General features: G+C 43.7%; 1 protein-coding gene across 4 annotated transcripts in view; it reads right to left on the bottom strand.

Annotated features, from left to right (window-relative positions):
* The window catches only part of CGNL1 (cingulin like 1), a 157,051-nt gene that overhangs the window by 125,929 nt on the left and 11,055 nt on the right, over positions 1-20,067 (bottom strand). The window contains exons 1-2 of one of the 4 annotated variants that reach the window (XM_081831149.1): positions 12,889-12,914; positions 12,457-12,546 (exon numbers count right to left, since the gene is read on the bottom strand). The exons of 2 other annotated variants lie outside the window; for them this stretch is intronic. The gene's annotated coding sequence lies outside the window, so the exon portion shown is untranslated. Of the gene's footprint in view, positions 1-12,456; positions 12,547-12,888; positions 12,915-20,067 lie in introns of those variants that run through there. One more of the 4 variants, XM_081831145.1, reaches the window with a different exon arrangement.

Raw genomic sequence — 20,067 nt, 5'->3', positions numbered from 1 at the left:
ACAATCTCGGGCTACCTGAGATGGCCCCATGCAGGACTGAGGGTCTCCAAAGGCATCATGCTCCTTGGCTTCCATGAGCTTGCCTGGCAACCCCTATTCTTCTCAGGCGTCACCTTCCCTGACTCCCCCAAGTTTCCTGCCTTTTGTCCCCTTCCCACCCTTCCCCACACTTGTCCCAGTGCTGCCTAGGCCCACTCACTGTGATTGCCCTCTGACTTCTCTACCTCCCCGTTGCAGACTACGGGCTCCTGGACGGCAGGGCTGCCCCTGAATTTCTACAGTGTTTAATTCCTAATGGCCCTCAATGAATGCACACAATGACCCAGAGGTGGGGGCTGAATGGCAATTTCAAGAGTACACCCCTTGGGGCGCCCGGGTGGCTCAGTCGTTAAGCATCTGCCTTCGGCTCAGGTCATGATCCCAGGGTCCTGGGATCAAGCCCTGCATCAGGCTCCCTGCTCAGCAGGAAGCTTGCTTCTCCCTCTGCCTCTTCACACTGCTTGTGTTCCCTCTCTCGCTGTGTCTCCCTCCGTGAAATAAATAAAATCTTTAAAAAAAAAAAAAGAGTACACCTCTCATGAAGAAGGAGCCTAGGAAGGTCCTGTGCTAACTGGTGGGAAAGTGCCTCCAGATGTCTAGCCCTGGGAAGACTGCCCGAACTTTGCTTTTGGGCTTGAAAGTCTCATTTCTGAAGAATCAGTTCTGCAAGCCCAAAGAGAGCAACTGGACGGTCCCCATTTGAGAAAAGAGATTTACCTCTGAGTGAGGCACTCAGGACAAAGGTCTCTATCGCAGGAAATGAGTGCAGCTTATGAATGTATGTGTTCATCATCCCTGACATTTGGGGCCCCAGGGAAACCCAACTCTGTTTTCCTTTTACCAAAATAAACATATAACAGGGTGTGTTCTGTCCTCAGTTGCTTTGGGGAAACAACTTCTTGGAATGAAGTATTTTCTTTCTGAGTATCCCACCTGCTGTAAGATTTCAGCAGCACACAGATATTTAACCAGGCCACTTAACTTTCACCCCACCCTCTCAGCTACCTGCCTTTTGAAGAAACTAAACAGAGTAAGAATACTTTCAGACATGGAACAAACTTAAAACTTTAAATATCATCAAAAGGGGACCACTGTTTTCAGTAGCAAAAAGACTACATGTCATTCTAATGAGCTTTGTGATAAGAAACTTCATCCACACTAAGCCTACTTTTCACAATTATTTCCTTGAAAATGTTTTTGGTAAGACTAGAAGCAATTCAGAAAATAAAGCAGATGAGAAATCTTTTTTTTTTCCCTCATATTTGCTAAAAACAAAGAAAATAATATTCCCGGGCATCGGGTAAGTTACAGCAAGTGAGTCAAGACCTCCTGTAAACACTAAATGTTAGCTCTTGCTGCCAAATGTCTTGAAACTCCTCGTGTATGCAGGAGGCCATTTTGGCAGCCCCCCCCCCTCCAAAGAGCAGGGGCAAATGACAGGGCTCTGCCGTCAGTAGTCAAATGACCCAACAGCTACCAATTCTACCCCCATCAGATACTAGAAAACTCACATCAGAAAGACAGATGGCCCAACCTTCCACGTGGCCTGTGAACCGACCAGGAATAAGACAATAAATTCTAGTATCAGTCAGTACATAAGCACCAAGTTGCTATGTGGGAGGTAGTCAATCTTTTGTTAAATAAATGAATGCAAGAAAAAGCATTTGTTTCAGAATATACTCAGGGCACAGCACTATCAATAACTGACCATCAGTTTAGTACGCATCTTAATAATTTTCTGGATTTACACAGCATTTTCTTTTTTTTTTTTAAAGATTTTATTTATTTATTTGCAGAGACACAGCGAGAGAGGGAACACAAGCAGGGGGAGTGGGAGAGGGAGAAGCAGGTTTCCCGCCGAGCAGGGAGCCCGATGCGGGGCTCGATCCCAGGACCCTGGGATCATGACCTGAGCCGAAGGCAGACACCCAACGACTGAGCCACCCAGGCGCCTCTTACACAGCATTTTCATGCAACTTTCTTACCGCGCTCTCATGTGCTAGTCGACATTTTAAAACACATTTTTAAAGCCGGCTGGCATCTGGTTTCCCGAGGTACTCACTCCAGGCTTGTTGTTCCCACCTTCAGGGCCCTGCCTTGGTCACTGGCCCTACTCTTACGTGTCACTAAGCCACAGCTATTCGGCAATGGCTGCAGAATGAGTCTACAGGAAGTCCTGGGCTTTCTGTAATTCCACAGAGAGTTCTAGGCTGTCCACCTCCTTCCTTCTTGAAACCCTTCAATGGCTTCCCACTGCCATCACAATAGAAGCCTGAAGATGACCTGCAAAATCCAGTGTGTTCTGCACCTCCAACCCTACCACCTCTTAGAACATGGTCCCCTCCCCCACTCCCCTTGCTGTTCCCAGAACACACTTTAGGGCCAGAATGTCTCCGTCTCCTGTCTCCCTTTCCCAATGCTCAGAGAGCCATGCTCCAGACTTCGTTCTGGCCTCAACTTCTCGTTGACCACCTCAGAAAAGACCATCCCCATAAAGCAGGATTCTCCCCATCCCCCACCATCCTCACAATCCACCTTATCTCACCAAATTGTCCTGAGCTCTTATCACCCGCTGATAAGCCTTCATTTGTGTGTTTATTGGCTTCTCCTCCAGCAGATCTCCCCCACCTAAACACAAGGATCCTTGCTTTGCTATCCTTTGCTAAGGATACCTCTATATCTTTAGGGTTAATGTAGGGCCTGGAACATAGCTGTAAATATGCCAGTTGGTAAATATCTGTACTGAATGAATAATAAGCATTTGTATTAAATGTAAAATGCAGCCCCACCAGGTTAAATAAGGCCAATGCCTTCTAAGAGCTTTCAGGTCTTCTCAAAACCCCAGGGAAGGGGGGCAGTGTCTGGGCTGGGGGAGGGGAATGTGGAGGAAGCACGAAAAGGTCAGATTAATAAGCCACCTTCTCAGGCCCCCCCCCATCCCTTCTCCCCTCCCCACTTACTGAGCTCACCACCCACCCTTAAACAGAAAAGAGCCGAGAGAGCAGAAAATGCTGCAGAAAACAGAGAACCTATAGCAGAGTCCAAACAGGAAGAGAAAGCCTTACCACCTGGGTGCGGGAAAAGCAAGGTCACATCTCCCAAATCAGAAGCAGGGCCAAATGGCTGCCCGAAGTCAGTGACACAGGAAAGTGTGACACACCAGCCTGGGTACAAGAAAGAGGGTCCATCGCAGAGACGGCAGAAGCAGTGATGTGGATGTCACCACTGACCCCAGAGGTCATGGGATGGACGAAGTGAAAAACAGAGCCCTTGGCTTGATAACTAACACCAACACAGCACTTTACAGTTTAGAAAGCACTAACACCACATGACTTTACTGATACACATAAAAAGACAGGGAGGTGGGCTGCATCATTTTACAGGTAAGGAAACTGAGGCTCAGAAAAGTCAAGTGATTTCTTGTCTCAGATCACACAGAAAGCAAGCAGAGGTGGAAGTTCAGGGGTCTCAGTGCTCCGAGGACTCTCAGGTCTTGTAACCCTTCAAATCCAGACAAACAATCCTTGAGACCCCTCTCAACATGGTTAACAGGACTTCACCCACATTATGCTAAGGACTATTTATTGAAAAGCAGGATGCCCTTCCTGAATTCCTCCAGGGATTTATTCATGACCTCTTGACTTGAAAGAAATTTGGTCTTCTCTAAGTCTTTCTCGGGTGCTTGAAAGCTGAAGGGACCAGAGCAAAGTCAAGCCCAGGCTTCTAAGCCCACTGTCTCCGGCTCCGCAAAACCACAGCCACAAGGTAACGACAGCAGAATGACTGAACAAAACTACCACTGGAAGCATTTCTATGTGAAAATGCACCATCTGCAAAACCTTACTGTAAGGGCCCAGATTTCCCAATAAATCCTTCAAAATAATCACGACCGTAGCTCTCATAGAAACTTGGGTCTCTGAAAATCCCAGACAGGTTCATTGGATTTATTAGAACTGCATTCTTTGGGGCGCCTGGGTGGCTCAGTCGTTGGGCGTCTGCTTTCGGCTTAGGTCATGATCCCAGGGTCCTGGGGTGGAGCCCCGCATTGGGTTCCCTGTTCAGCGGGAAGCCTGCTTCTCCCTATCCCGCTCCACCTGCTTATGTTCCCTCTCTGATTATGTCTCTGTCAAATAAATAAAATCTTTTTAAAAAATAAAAAGAAAATAAAAAGAACTGCATTCTTTACTTGAAAATATCGCACATGCTTTTAAAACTGAAAAACCCTTCGTGTTCATAAATCCAAGAAGATGCTGTTCGGCTTTTGTCACCAGCTGGTAGATGAGAAACTGAAAAGGAAAGAAGCGGATTTGCCCTGGAGTTCCAAGAAGTCCAAAGCTGGGCCCCTCCAAACTGAGCAGGGAGGCATGCTGCAGAGCTCCCAGGTTCTTCTGGGCCTGGCACCTCGAGAAAGCACTGAGAGGGGAGAGACATGTCTAACAGTCTAAACCAACACCTCATAATGCACTGGAAGCAGACAAGAAGTCAAGGCTGACCCCAGAGCACTGGCCCAGGGTGCTCCCCGGGCAGCAAACACATCTCAGCTCTGGGTGCCAAGCGGAGCTCTACGAGGCCCCCTCTCCTCCAGAGAAGCCTCAGAAGGGGAGAGGGTAGGTGACTGGGCTCCGGCTGTGAATCTGTCTTCTAGAAGGTCAGGGGGAACCCACAGAGGTAGAGAAAATATCAACCCTGGGACAGAGAGGGGTGTCTCTCTAGACATGGGCGTTAAACCCCATAGCCGTGTTCTCAGGCTGTTTCTTTTCCTTCTGTGCAACGTCACCTCCATCTGTTTAGACTGAGTATTTGCCAGCTTGCCTCCAGCCAGCCAGATGTTGCCTTTCAGTGATTGCGTATTTCTATAATTATTTCCAGGAGAAGCAAACACTCTTGAAGCACTGGGGTTTGCCATGGAATTCACTTTTTCCCACAAAGGGGCATGGGTCGGCCTCTGCCCCCTGCTCTCGATGGACCAACGATGGGGTAGGCCACCCAAATCAATGCAGTCAATGAAACATGGTTTGAAAGAAACTCCTTGGTATCAGTGAAGAGTTAATTCATCTCCCAGCTTTTGCTTTTTGTTCTAGGAGGCGCCTTTTTGTTTTATTGTTTGTTTTTTTAACCCCATATTTCTTGGAAAGGAGCTTTACTAGTTAAGGAAGAGTTTTAAACACATTCCCATTAGGCCATCCTTGCAAAAACAGTATCATTTTCTTCACAGCAGAGTCTTGGCCTAAACGCTTCCAGGAAACCAGCATGTTGTCCTGCGCTCAGAAGAGGGGCGTGTCAGCCTGGCCGGAGAGGCCTGGCAGGAGTCAGGGGGGCATGCCGGTCTGGCCAAGACCACCTCTGAGGGTGCCACTGAGAAGGCAGACCCCCTCGTCAGGAGCTGGCAATCAGGGCTCCCGAACAGTCACTTTCCAAAGGGTCCCCTAACATCCGGTTCCCGGCAGGCACTGCGGAAAGTACAGCCTCCCAATGATAGCAACAGATCCCATGGTGGCCTTTCCTGACATCATTTGAAAACCACCTCCAATTTCATCAGTAGATTCAGAAAAGTGCCCGGTCCTTGGATTTGTATTTGAAATAATGCATGCGTGCAGTGCAGCTGGAATTTCAAAGGCCTACTGTGCACGGACCTGTCAAAATATTTGAGCCTGTGGCACTGAAGCCCTGCACAGGGGAGTGGGAACCCCCTTCCCGGTGGCTGCGACAGAGCAAACAAAAGGCCCCTAGGAGTGATTTAATGTGACGCAGGAGAGGCGGGGGTCAGAGCAGCTGAAGCCATCAGTACCACTGTGCATTGAACTTGCCAAATACTAACGGAGCACCTACTGCGTGCAAGTCACCTACAGGTGGGGAGGCCTCCACACAGTTAGGGTAGGTTCAGCTGCTCATGACTGAAAACCCAAAATAACTTTGGCTTAACCAGTAAGAAAGAAGTGTGGAGGCTAAGCAGTCCAGGGGTGGTATCGTGGCACATGGTCATTAGGGAGCAAGGCTCCTCCTTTTTTTGTGCCCTACTTGCTTAGAGCATGCTTCCATCTCCACGATGAGCTCGTGAGCCAAGATGGCTGCTAGATTCCAGCCATTGTGCCCATGTTCCAAGCAGCAGGTAGGAAGAGAGAGAAGAAGCAAAAGGATGCATTGTCTATACAAGTCAGTCTCTGGAACCTTCCCATAAGCCCCACACATAACACTTCACCTTTTACTTACTAAAGCTTAAGTCCTTGGCCCATAGCCAGGTGAAAGGGAGGCTGGGAAACAGAATCTTTTAGCTTGGCACATTACTACACCCTAAAAAAATATCAGGTTTTTTGGTTACCAAAGAAGAAGGAGAGGAGTGATACTGGATATAAAGTTAGTAGTCTTTGGCACAGAATGCATAAAAAGAGAATCTGAAGTATGAGACAATTTGGCATTCTACTATGTTCAGAGAAGAGTTGATAGTAGAAAAAAAGAAGGGGTATTGAGGGATGAAGTCTCAAATGATATTATCCCTCAAGGATGACTAAAATCTTTATTAAGTTGAAGATGCTTAATAAAACCAATTTTCCAGAACCACCCACCTTTGGACTGAACATATTTCACGAGACATTAAAACTGATAAGGAAATTTCTTCAACATTCTAGAACTGTGGCGCCATCAGAATCACTTGAAAGCCTTTTTAACAAGTCCCTGAGACCCCTTCTGGAAATTCTGATGGATGGTTTACAGTCGAGGCCTAACGTTCTGCATGCCAGCATGCGCGTACCCACACCCCCCCCCACACACACACACACATGCAACCCAGGTAATTCTTCTGACGGGTAGTCTGATCCAAAAACAATGACTTCATCCAACTCTCACTGAAAACATGAAAAATAAATAAATAAAATAATAAAACATGAGAAGACAACTTAAAACAGTCATGTGACTTGTCCCAGGTCCCTATCGGTTTTCAGGCAGAACCAAGCCTAGAATCTTGGTCTCTTCACTCATAATCCAGTCCTCTTTTACCTGAAGTCACCTCTCAAAGGAATGCGAATTTGGGCCTCCAGACTCCTGGACACAAATAATCCAACCATCTAGGCAACCTACCCAGATGTTCTGGCTGAAGGGTCTTAGTCTCCAAGCTAAATCCAATTTCCATCTAAATCATCCTTACCTGGCCACCAGCAAACATGGCACAACCAACCATCTGCCAGAATCCCTACCCCTGTGGTCAGACCCAACACCTTCAGAACCACGTGCTGCCATGCACGCCACCTGATAAGGGGGAGCACTTGGAGTGATTTAAAAATGGATATGTATAGGGGTGCCTGGGTGGCTCAGTTGGTTAAGCATCTGCCTTCGGCTCGGGTCATGTTCCCGGGATCCTGGGATCGAGCCCCGCATCGGGCTCCCTGCTCGGCGGGGAGCCTGCTTCTCCCTCTGCCTGCCACTCCCTCTGCTTGTGCAGTCTCTCTCTCAAATAAATCAATAAAATCTTTTTAAAAATATATAAATAAATAAAAATGGATATGTAGATAAGTGTGTGTGCATGGATGGGTCTATATATCTGCAGTACATGCCTCTTCTCTGAGACCTCAAAGACCCAGGGGAAGGAGGTCGAGGGATTACCCAGGGATAGAGGTCAGAGGCTGGAAATGATCCATATTTCAGTCAGCATCTGAACACGATATCTTCCTGTGTCGGGGAATTCCCCACATATGCCGGAGCTGAAGTGAAGCAGAGTCCACCACCAGCTGGTGGGAACGAAAAGGCCCAAGTCTCATCTCTGCCCCCATGAGGTGGGCCTGTGTCCCCAGGGTGGCGTGGCCGAGGCGGCAGGGCCTACTCAGAGCATGCCTGTGGCCCTATCTACCCACCCACCTGTGGTCCCGGACCATTTCCACAGGCTGGTTCCCACCTGCCCAGCAATTCTGTGAGCCTTACAATATCTTGGATCTACAAGGGCTAGTTTCTATCACTGACAATTAAGACCCGTGATTGGTGTCCTCATGGAAAGAGGGAGGCCTCGTGCCCCAGAGGTCATCCATTTCAGGGTAAGTGGATAACCTGAAATGGTGAAGAGGGAGGTGGGGATTTAGGAAGACCCTCAGGCCAGGCTAGAAAGAGCCACATGCAGAGACCAGAGGGCGCAGGAGGGATCTGCTTCTGGTGATAGCATTTCCCCTGGTGTCTTCTCTTTCTTCCATCCTTCCCTCCTCCTTTTCCTGGCTCTATCTGCCTCTCTTCTTGACAGAGAGGCATCCATTTCTCCTCTTTCTTGCCTCTACATCCAAGAAATCAAGGTCTCCCTTTCTGACTAAAAACTGAAACTCAAAAATACCTCATCTGACACTTCTGACTCACAATTTGCGCTTTGAAAACACCAGGAAACATGCAGAAATAGCTTTTGATGAGGGTGGGAGAAAAACAAGTGCAAACTGGCACATTTATGGCAGATAATACCACATTTTAAATGTATACATCATCTGATCCAGCAATTCTAGTTCTAGTAATTCACCCTAAGCGGAAGAATGATACAAACATAATCCTAAATGTATAAATACTTGTATACAAAGCATTTATAATAACTCAAATGTCCATTAATTGGAAGCTGGCTAAATTTTTATATATCCATATTGCAGAATACCGGAAAGCTATTAAAAAAATTTTAGGGGCACCTCGGTGGCTCAGTTGGTTAAGCATCTGACTCGATCTCAGCTCAGGTCTTGATCTCAGGGTCATGAGTTTGAGCCCCGCATTGGGCTCCACACCCAGCCCCCCCACAAAATTTAAACTTAAAACTTAAAAAAAGTTTTATATACACAGCCATGAAAAGTATCAAGATACCTTGTTTTTAAAAACTATCATATATAGGGGCACCTGGGTGGCTCAGTTGGTTAAGCGACTGCCTTCGGCTCAGGTCATGATCCTGGAGTCCCGGGATCGAGTCCCACATCGGGCTCCCCGCTCAGCAGGGGGTCTGCTTCTCCCTCTGACCCTCCCCCTCTCATGCTCTCTGTCTCCCATTCTCTCTCTCAGATAAATAAAAAACCTTTAAAAAAAAAAAAAAACTATCATATATAAACATATATGATTTTATAGAGTTAGCCTTGTTTCTGTAAAATCATATATGTTTATTAAGTTACATAAAAATCTAAAAGTTTACCAAATTCTTAAAGAGTAGTTATGCCTAGAGGTGATAAAATAGGGCATTTTGAATTTAAATCACACATTTCTGTAGTGCTTCCATTGTGGTTACAAACAAGTTATTATGACTGTAACAAACAAAAAATAAACAGAAGCAGAAATGGCCTTTGAGCATGCAGAACAGTGGTGCTGGAAAGTCACCATTTCCTTTTCAGGCAACACACAGTCTCAGACCCAGCACCCAACATACAACACAGTTCACCATCAGCTTCCTTCTTTTCTTCTTACACACAACCCTGCACAGGTGGAAATCACAATCCCTAGGCCAAAGTAAAGTAGAAGCAATGACACAGAAGTGTGGGCTGCTATGCAAGCAAACAAGGTATCAGTTACAGACAATGACAGAAGGACCACAAAAAGCAGTCATATGAATTGGAAGCACAGCAATTTCCACAGCTATTTAGTGTAGGAGCAAGGAGACTTAGGCACCTAGAGCCTCTAAAGATATCTCCACATGAAAGCAGCCCAAGTGTCTATTGATAGATGGAAGGATAGAGAAGAGGTAATATATATATAATGGACTATTACTCGGCCATAAAAAAGGAGGCGATCTTGCCATTTGCAACAACATGGATGTATCTAGAGGGTATAATGCTAAGTGAAATAAGTCAGAGAAAGACAAATACTATATAATTTCACTCATATGTGGAATCTGAAAAACAAAACCAACAAACAAAAAACCAGAATCATAAATACAGAGAACTGGTGGGCGCAGAGGAGAGATGGAGGAGGGAGGTGGATGACATTAGATAAAGATGATGAAGAACTACAAACTTCCAGTTACAAAATAAGTCATGGAGATGAAAAGTACAGCCTAGGGAATTTAGTCAATAATATTGTAATACATATGGTCACAGATGGTAACTACCTATCGCGGAACGTACAGAATTGTTGAATCATTATGTTGTACACTTGAAACTAATATAACATTGTATGTTAACTATATTTCAATAAAAAAGAAAGTGTAAAAAAGATATCTCCACATGATAAATAAGACTAATAAGAATGATGGTGATTAACATAACATAATAAAAAAAAAAAAAAAGACTAATAAGAATGAAAATGGTGGGGCGCCTGGGTGGCTCAGTCGTTAAGCGTCTGCCTTCGGCTCAGGTCATGATCTCAGAGTCCTGGGATCAAGCCCCGCATCGGGCTCCCTGCTTGGCGGGAAGCCTGCTTCTTCCTCTCCCACTCCCCCTGCTTGTGCTCCCTCTCTCACTGTGTCTCTCTCTGTCAAAATAAATAAATAAAATCTAAAAAAAAAAGGAATGAAAATGATAAATTTAATTAGTGTCTAGGTTTTAGTAATTCAGGGAAATGTGTCCCTATTGAAATTTTATTTTTTTATTTTTTTAAGATTTCATTTATTTATTTGACAGAGAGAGACACAGAGAGAGGGAACACAAGGAGGGGGAGTGGCAGAGGGAGAGGGAAAAGCAGGCTTCTATTGGAGCAGGGAGCCCGATGTGGGGCTCAATCCCAGGACCCTGGGATCATGACCTAAGCCGAAGGCAGATGCCCAATGACTGAGCCACCCAGGCAGCCCCCCATTGAAATTTTAATTGAAAAGCTAAATATTTAGTCTTGCCCCTTAAACAAATGAACTTCAAAAATCAGGAAAATGACCTAATATGAAATATCTAATTGTCCAACATGTTCCATAATTAAGCTATTATTTTTATTTAGGTTGTATTTTCTGAATTAAGTTTTATGAATTCTGGGTTTTGTTCTTAAAGACCATTAAAGTAAATATTCACTATTCTTTAAAAACTTTTTTAAATTTGAGTATAGTTGACACACAATGTTACATTAGTTTCAGGTGTACAACTTAGTGATTTGACAAGTTTATACAAAATAATTATCATTCTTAAAAGTTATTCCCCCACACAGGCAAAATTAACTTACACCTACATGAGAGAACTTTACCGTAGGCCAGCAAGCTTCAATAGAAAGATTCCATACCCTCTGCTCTTGAGAGAAAAACAAGAGATCTCTACAGATTGCCATGAAGATCTAAAGTACATTCAAGATTATAAGATTGTATATTTCCTGTGTATTTTTTTTCTTCTTTACCCCACCCCCCAGTGCATTTTTACTGGCAACAAAAATTAGTCCTGGAGATGTCGTCTCCTTCAGGAGATGAAGCATGGCTTCAAAGAGCAAGGTTCCACTTTTCAAACCAATGAAAATTTCAGCCAATAATGCAAATTATTCAGATAAAGACTTTAATTAGGATTTTGAGATTAGATTCAATGTTGAAAAACAACAAAGAGTTGGATTTCATGCATTTGAAGGAAACAAGACAATTGTTAAAATATGAAGCCTATGCACCAAATAATGAAGTGTTCTCCATTCAAAGTGTTGTTCCCTGTGCGTTAGTGTTCAAGTGGTTAAAACAATAGGAGTATGTGTACCTTTGCAACTGGGCAAACAACCTGCTAGTCTAATTAAACTCCGTTTACACTGGGACATGAGCCCAGTTTTCCAACATGCTCTGTTACTAGGTGTGAAATAAGACTTATTTTTCAATCATGTTGTATGGTAGATGGCTGCCGTGTGGGTTACACTTTCCCATAGTACACAAGTCCCCTCTGGACGCGTACAGCACTTCCCAGCACCACAGTGCCCAGGACATGGCAGGTGCATAATAGATGCTGGATTCCCTTCCTTTTTCCTTCTTCCTCCAAGTAAAATAGGAAAATGGCAATACGATGTACACTTACAGTATCATCAAGACTCTATTCCGGGGCATTCCATTCATTGCTTTCTTATTTCATCGTATAGGCACCCCAAATATCACCTAACTGAATCTTGCTTGTGTGAAACAACTCCAGTTTTGTATTTAGCATACATATGCATACACATATGCAGTGGAGAAAAGAGAAAATACACGCAAATATTAATGCCTGTATATCTTGATGGTAGAACTGAAGTTTTTAATTTTCATCTTATACTTTTCTGTGATTTTCAAAACATTTTACAATAAGCATCTATTGATCCAAAACCAAATTTGCTACAACACAGTCCCACTACATGCTCACTAGAGGACTAAAATGGAGATGACACACAACACCAAGCATTGATACTGGAACCACTGAAACTCACACACTGCTAGGTGGGAATGTAAACTGGTAAAGCCACTTTGGAAAACTGTTTCACAGTATCAACCACAATAATGTGGCTCCACAATAATGAAGACCCAGCAATTCTGCTCCTAGATATATAACCAAAGAACCAACATACATAGGGGCGCCTGGCTGGCTCAGTCGGTAGAGGATGCAACTCTTGATCACCAGGTCTTGAGTTCAAGCCCCACGCTGGATGTAGAGATTACTTTAAAAAAAAGAAAAGAAAAGAAAGAAATAATGTACATACATATACTGAATAAGACCTTTTAATAACAGCCAAGAAATACAAATAACCCAAAAGTCCATCAACAGTAGATAAATCAATTATTGAGGTACAGTCATACAATGAAATATACAGTGAGAAATATAGCAATGTATTTAGCAGTGAGAAAGAAGAAATGACTACTAGTGCAAATCCATGCATGAATGTCAACATAATGTTGGATGAAAAAAGCCAGACACAAAAGAGCACACTCTATATGAATATCATTCCATTTTTATGAAGTTCAAGAATGGTCAAAATTTACCTACAATGAAAAAAATTTACCTATGGTGATAGAAACAGGATGGTGGTTATCTCTGTTGAGGAATGATGCCTGGGAGGAAGTGAAAACTTCTATTAAACCCTATGCACTTATGATAGTTGTACTTTTCTACCTTAAAAAACTAAACCACCATAGCTCTAACCACTTACTAGCCATATGGCCCCGGGCAAACTCTTCACCTCTCTCAGGGGCTGTGTCTACATCTGTAAGTGGAGACAGATACAAACACAGCACCTACTTGGGGGGAATGTGATGGGAATGGAAGGAGGCAATGCACGCAGAGTGTCTACCATAGCGCCCAGCACGAGGCGAGGGCCCGATATCCAACAACCATAGCAGGGGCAACCGTGTCCTGAGGTCTTACTAGGGTGCCAGGTACAGCTCTTAGCTTTCAGCTCTTAATTGCTTTGCAACACCATCTCCCCCAGTGGGAGCTCCTTCTTCATCGTAACTCAAGGCCAGAAGCACAGGCAGGGACTGGGACATTCAAAAGCTGTCTATGTTCTACACAGCGTTTATTTCAACAAGGGTGAATCACTCGTTACGCTGCTGCTGGGGTTTCAAAGAAAGGAAACTGGCAGGAGTCACACATCAGGACTAAATCCAGGCCACTGAAGAGAAAAATGACTGCAGCTTCTTTTCTGAAAGCAGTAGCTGCTTTCTGCAGGAGGAGAAAGAATATTTTCTCCCGGCGGAATAATTCATTTTAAATTGAGGAGTCATTTGGGAACTGACAGAGCTCATCTTTCTTCCCTAAGGAAAGAGGAGACAAGGAACTCTCTGTAAAGTTTTTCATGCTGACTAGCTAAATTTACTGTCCTTTAATGTGTATCAGATTCACAACTAAAATAATTTATAAAGTGTATGCCTACTGTGTAACGTAACTGAAAATGCTGATCATGAAGCAAGGGACTCAAGAGTACACAAGATTATTGTAGTTAAATGAAACATTATCAACACCAATAGAAAAGTCTCCGATTGACAAGATTAACCAGTAGATTTAGGAAGGACTCAAATCTCATGAATTTTTGCTTCAATTAATTTTTCATTTGCTTTCAACTAAGGAAAGACAGACTACCTGGTTTTGAACCTAGCCCCACTACTTACTAACTGCATTACCTTGGGTGAGTTATTTAATCTCTCTGTGCCTTTTTCCTTAACTGTAAAAATGGGATAATAATAGGGTTATTATAAGGACTAAGTGAATTAATAGGTGTGAAGTACTTAAAACAGTGCCAAGCATTATCAAACACCATAGAAGGGTTCTATCATTAATTTTTATATTTTCTGATGTAGATGCACATTTCATCTAAAATTATCAAACTTAGGGGTGCCAGGCTGGCTCAGTCGGTAGAGCATGTGACTTGATCACTGGGTCCTGAGTTTGAGCCCCATGTTCGGTGTAGAGATTACTTTAAAAATAAATAAATAAATAAAATTATCAAATTATCCTATATTCAGATATAGGATAGACTGAAAACCAGAGGAGGATATATACTAAGATTATGTGAAGTGAGCATAAACATTTGGGTTTATAGGTATACACACATGCACATACACACAGACTCTCTCCCTCCCTCCCCCCCATAACATTCTTCCCTCTGTTCTACCTCCTCCTCCTCCTCCTCCTTCCTTCCTTCCTTCCTTCCTTCCTCTCTCTCGCATAAGTAATTTAAACCAGGCCCACTCTAGAACATAATGCACCAATGATCTCAGGATCTTTTGATCCCAAAATGATCCCAACAAAGATGTGAAATATTACTCATCTTCCAAATATTTCTAAGGACCCATTACAAAAACACACATGAAAAGGTATATTTGCTTCTTTTATTTTAAAACCATGCTGGAAATTTCCAAGGCACATTTGAGCCGCAAAGCTGATGGTGTTCAAACATGGACTCTTTTCAATTTTAGCAGAAAAGGCCTACTAAAATTTTACATTTTCCTCCAATTGTGAGCACAGAAAGCTTTTCATTTTATTCCAAAGGAAATGATCTTACCACAGCTCAACGGTATCTTTATTGTCTGAATAAAGTGGGCATCCGGTGGCCATTACAGAGAGTTAAATGCTAAAACCCAAGGGTATAAAAGTTAAAAGCAACTTAATGGAAATGTCAGTTACAACATTCTTTCTTTGATTTATAAGAATCAAATTCAGAGAGAGCCCTCAGGCAAAGGAATTATGAAGAGTATCAGCACAACAGAATGGTAGCACCCTACTGCCCCTTCGCCCAGCACTCTCCAATATAAAGACTTTCCAATAATCTTATGCCTTTACCTTTCCACACGGCAGAGAATTCTACTTGAAAATACTACTACGTATAATTCTTTCATTTCACTAATAAGGACATTCACACTTCTCTACTAATACTGGCCAAATAGAAAATCCCCATTTCACTATATTATCTGGTTTCTTCCTATTATCAGAGTGACATAATTAATTTTCTGATTTGTTAGTTTGGAGTATCGGAGAGCCTTATTTTGCTTAAAAAAAAAAAAAATTGCTCTATTTAGACCATCCAGATACCTCTCCACTAAAGCTGCAACTATAAACACAGTTAATATATGATGGTGGTTCCTGTCTTTGCCCTACCCTTAGTTGTAAAAACCTTACTCAGCTTTATTATTCAGAACTTGGCACAGTAGGCTTCAGTTTGAGATGGATGATGAATAGAAAGTTGCATACTCAGATTGATTTTTCGCAATGAATTAGATTCTGGGAGCTCAAGGAAATAGGAGGAAACAGAAGCCATATTTTATTTGCAAAATAAGTTTCCAGCAGAATCGACTTTCTTGCTGACTTGAGCTGCTAAGTTGGGTTTTGGCACTTCCTAAAGCTGCTTTGGGTCTTGATCTAAATATTCATTCATTCTTCAAATGTATGTTTGATTCTACTATGTGTAAGGCAAGGTACAGGATACCAAGGGAGATTTTTCTTTTTTTAAATGACCCTGTTTCACTCCTGGACTTTTCTCCTTCCCCAACTTCCCTTCAGGCCAATCACACACAGCCAAATGGCACTCCCATCCCCTCATAATGCCCACGTTAGGACCATGGTTTCCTCTCCTTAAGTTCCTGCACACTCTAATACCTATCATTTCCTTCTTTATTATAAAGGTAATACATACAGTGATTTTTATAAAATTCAAACAGTCAAGAAGGGCATGAAATGAAAAAGAAACTTTCCTTCCCAACCATACCACCAATCTCATAGCCCAGAAATAAACATGTTTCCTGGGACTTTTCACAGAAATTTATCTTTGCAATCAAGAATTAAGATTAAAAAAAAAAAAAGGGATCTCAATACATACCAATGCACCTTGCTTAAAAAGAAAAAAAAACCTTAATAATAGATTTTGTGAATTTTTCTTTATCAGTACTTACAGATTCGCTCAATTCCATAATGTACTAATTTATTTAACCGGTCCACTATTGTTAGATTCTTCGGTTATTTCCAGTGTTCTGCTATTATAATGCTGCAATGAGTATCTCTGTATGTTTGCCAGCACTTGGGCAAGTATATCCGCAAGATAAATTTCTAACTGTGGAAGGGTCGAGTCAGGACATATATATTCTTAATTTTGAAAGATAATGCTGTGGCCAACACCATTGACTGCCTACAACCACCCCTTTCCCCCTGGCCAGCAAAGCTCCAGTTTCGACCCCTCTCCTCCCAGTACCCATGTGCTTCAGGGAAGAATGGGCCTCTGTCTAACCCACAGATTGGCCTAAGCAAGCCACGGGAGCCCCCTCTCCCATGCAAGTCGTCAGTCGGGGGTGGGCATCTGACCCAGTTAAGCCAGTTTTGCCAAAGGGGCGGGGGACTCCTAGCAAAGGTTTCCTCTGCTTTCCTCTTTTCCCGCCTCTGGACATCACTGTATAGGAGGATACAGGATGGAGCTGCGGCAGCCACAACAGGACCATAGGAGAGGGAAGCTTGAGGACAAAGGCCAAACACTGAGGCTGGCCAAGAGAAAAGAGGAAATGCATCTGGGTCTTCCATTAATTAATGCCCAGGGCGCCTGGGTGGCTCAGTTGGTTAAGCGACTGCCTTCGGCTCAGGTCATGATCCTGGAGTCCCGGGATCGAGTCCCGCATTGGGCTCCCTGCTCGGCGGGGAGTCTGCTTCTCCCTCTGACCCTCCTCCCTCTCGTGCTCTCTGTCTCTCATTCTCTCTGTCTCAAATAAATAAATAAAATCTTTAAAAAATAATAATAATAATAATAATAACTAATGCCCAAAGTGCCCTACCTTTGGACTTCTGGTTTACATGCGATAATAAATGTCTTTGCTATTTAAACCACTTTTAAGTGAGTTTTATTTACTTGCTGGTGAAAGTATCCCCACTGCCAAACTGCTCTCCAAAAAGAAGTCCACTGGCTTTATGACCCCCCCCGTGGTACGTAGGAGCGTCGTGTCTCCTCACCCCATTAGCTCACAGGAGTTTCATCCCCATTTATTCTCTGTGCATTTTCACTTAACGGCCAGTCTTTTTTTTTCTCGGAGAGTCTGACAGTTCTTCATTTAAAAAGGACACCCTACGAAGAGGTAACACAAAGGCTGGCTCTTCTTGGCCAAAATTTCATTCTGCTCCTCCCAAGGCATTGCATTGAGGCACAAGGTTGAGCCGACTCCTTCTGGAAAGTAGACACCGCCATCACAGGGCCAGGATATATTGTAATGCCTTAAAGCCAGGCACACTTCTCTGCCTGGGCTGAGACAGTCACGGGCATGGGGAAGGACAAGCCCTAGACCGTGATCGAGGATGACCTAGCTTGGATCTGCTACCTATGAGCCACTTGGCTAAAGAGAAGTCACCTACCCCCCTCCTGAGGCCTGTTTCTCCAGACAGAAAAGGAAGACTCTGGAAATGAAGGCCCAGGGTCCTTATAAAGATGGGACAGCATGCAAGAAGGCCCTGATAATCAAGCGTCACTGCCTGGTAAAGGGGGAGTTAGGCCCACTCCCATGGACCTATGCTGAGAAAGGACCGTGCGAAGGGTAAGGCAAACCCCCCGCCTCCCCAGGTACTTTGGCTCTTTGTCCTCTTTGCTCTACCTGTCACTCTCCTGCCATCACGGTAGGAGCAGATCAAGTCGTGACAGCAGACCAGGAGGAAACCCAGCCCATCACTTCTGCCCCTCCCACAGATACTCGGAACTCTCAGGAGCACCAGCACAGTGAATGAATATGAAATGACGTTCAGCGAGCCAAGAGTCAGCGCATGTCAGGCTAATTTACGGTAACTACCAAGGCCTAAGCTGGTACCTGAACAAAACATCTTTGATTCTTCACCCAGCTGGCCTAGGTTTAGCAAGCTCCCCAAAGGCTGGTTTTCCAGGCTCTCCCATGCTTCACTCCACTATAATGGGGTAACATGTCCACGTTCTTGGCCACTTGACTTTGCAGTACCTCCCACGAAAATGGACCAAGCATGCTTCCCCACCCAACTGATAATGGATCTCGCCATGTGTTTGTTGGCAAGTGAAATGTTGGCAAAACATTTGGCAGTTATGAGCCAAAGTCTTAAGAGCCATCATGCATTTCCACTTGACATCTTATGCCACCGTGATCCACCACAAGATGCACATGTACTAGGTAACTGCTGCCCCTTCAGCCTGGGCCCCAGAATAAGCAAATGAGGAAGAGAACCGAAGCCAAATGGAAGTCTGGCCCAGCCAAGGCCAGCCTAGGTCAACCTAACCACACCCAATCAACAGATGACCAAGTGGGAAAATCAATGTTCGTGGTTGTGAGGCATGGCGATCTGGGGTTGTTTGTTACCCAGCACTATTATGCAGGAAAAGTTACTATAACCACTCTAAGAGCAAAGACAATGGTAAGTTTGCCTGGTACATATTAGACATGCAATAATAAAACACTTGTGCTTATTCTAAGGAGATCTTACTTTGTTCATCAAACATATAGAACACTTCTACACATGTGGCACCACACTAACCCACAGGGAGCCGAGAAAAGCAAAAAATACAAAGGCGACTAATTCCTGCCAGTGTCTTTTTAGTCTAGCAAAACTCCAAGGTTCGTAATCCTATTGGGCTAGAGGGCTCTGTGTTAACAAAGCTTCTATTCATTTCATTCATTCATTTATTGTCCTAGGTTAAATCACAGAAGGGATGAAATTCAGCATCTGAGCATTTAAGTGATCCTATTTGTATATTTATTAATGGAGGAATCTACTTCCTTCTACAAATGTACTATTTAATTAAAATACAGAAAGGAGATGTTATTTTTCAAAAGACAGAATTTAAGGGCGCCTGGGTGGCTCAGTTGGTTAAGCGACTGCCTTCAGCTCAGGTCATGATCCCAGGGTCCTGGGATCGAGCCCCACATCGGGCTCCCTGCTCAGCCGGAAGCCTGCTTCTCCCTCTCCCACTCCCCCTGCTTGTGTTCCCTCTCATGCTGTCTCTCTCTCTCTCCCTGTCAATTAAATAAATAAATAAAATCTTTAAAAAAAAAAAAAAAAAGACAGAATTTAAGTTATTTGTTAATGAACTCCTTGGTTCTATTAATTTTTACTTATTCATTCAACATATATTTACTGAGCACCCATGATCTATAGCATGGGAAGCAGCACACACAATTCCTAGTCCCAACCCTTGGCTGCTGAGGTGTAGCCACAGAATACAAATGAATTATTTAAAAGTGTAGTTGAGGGGCGCCGGAATGGCTCAGTCAGTTAAGCGTCTGCCTTTGGCTCAGGTCGTGATCTTGGGGTCCTGGGATGGAGCCCTGCGTCAGGCTCCCTGCTGAACAGGGAGTCTGCTTCTCCCTCTCCCTTTGCCCCTCCCCCACTGCTTGTGCGCTCACGCTCCCTCAAGTAAATAAAATCCTTAAAATAAATAAATAAATAATATAAAAATAAAAGTATAGTTGACATATCCATATAGCACCCAAAATTTTTTTTAAAAAAAGAAAACCACAGAACTCCTTATGGTTTTAACTCTAACATTTTTGCATCTTACTTTTTTTTTTTTTTTAAAGATTTTATTTATTTATTTGAGAGAGAGAGAGAATGAGAGACAGAGAGCATGAGAGGGAGGAGGGTCAGAGGGAGAAGCAGACTCCCTGCCGAGCAGGGAGCCCGATGCGGGACTCGATCCCGGGACTCCAGGATCATGACCTGAGCCGAAGGCAGTCGCTTAACCAACTGAGCCACCCAG

Source organism: Leptonychotes weddellii, chromosome 9 (genome assembly GCF_054177405.1).
Source record: "Leptonychotes weddellii isolate Sample4059 chromosome 9, ASM5417740v2, whole genome shotgun sequence".
NCBI lineage: Eukaryota > Metazoa > Chordata > Mammalia > Carnivora > Phocidae > Leptonychotes > Leptonychotes weddellii.
Note: the sequence above shows the minus strand (reverse complement) of the source record. Positions and strands in the feature narration are given on the sequence as shown.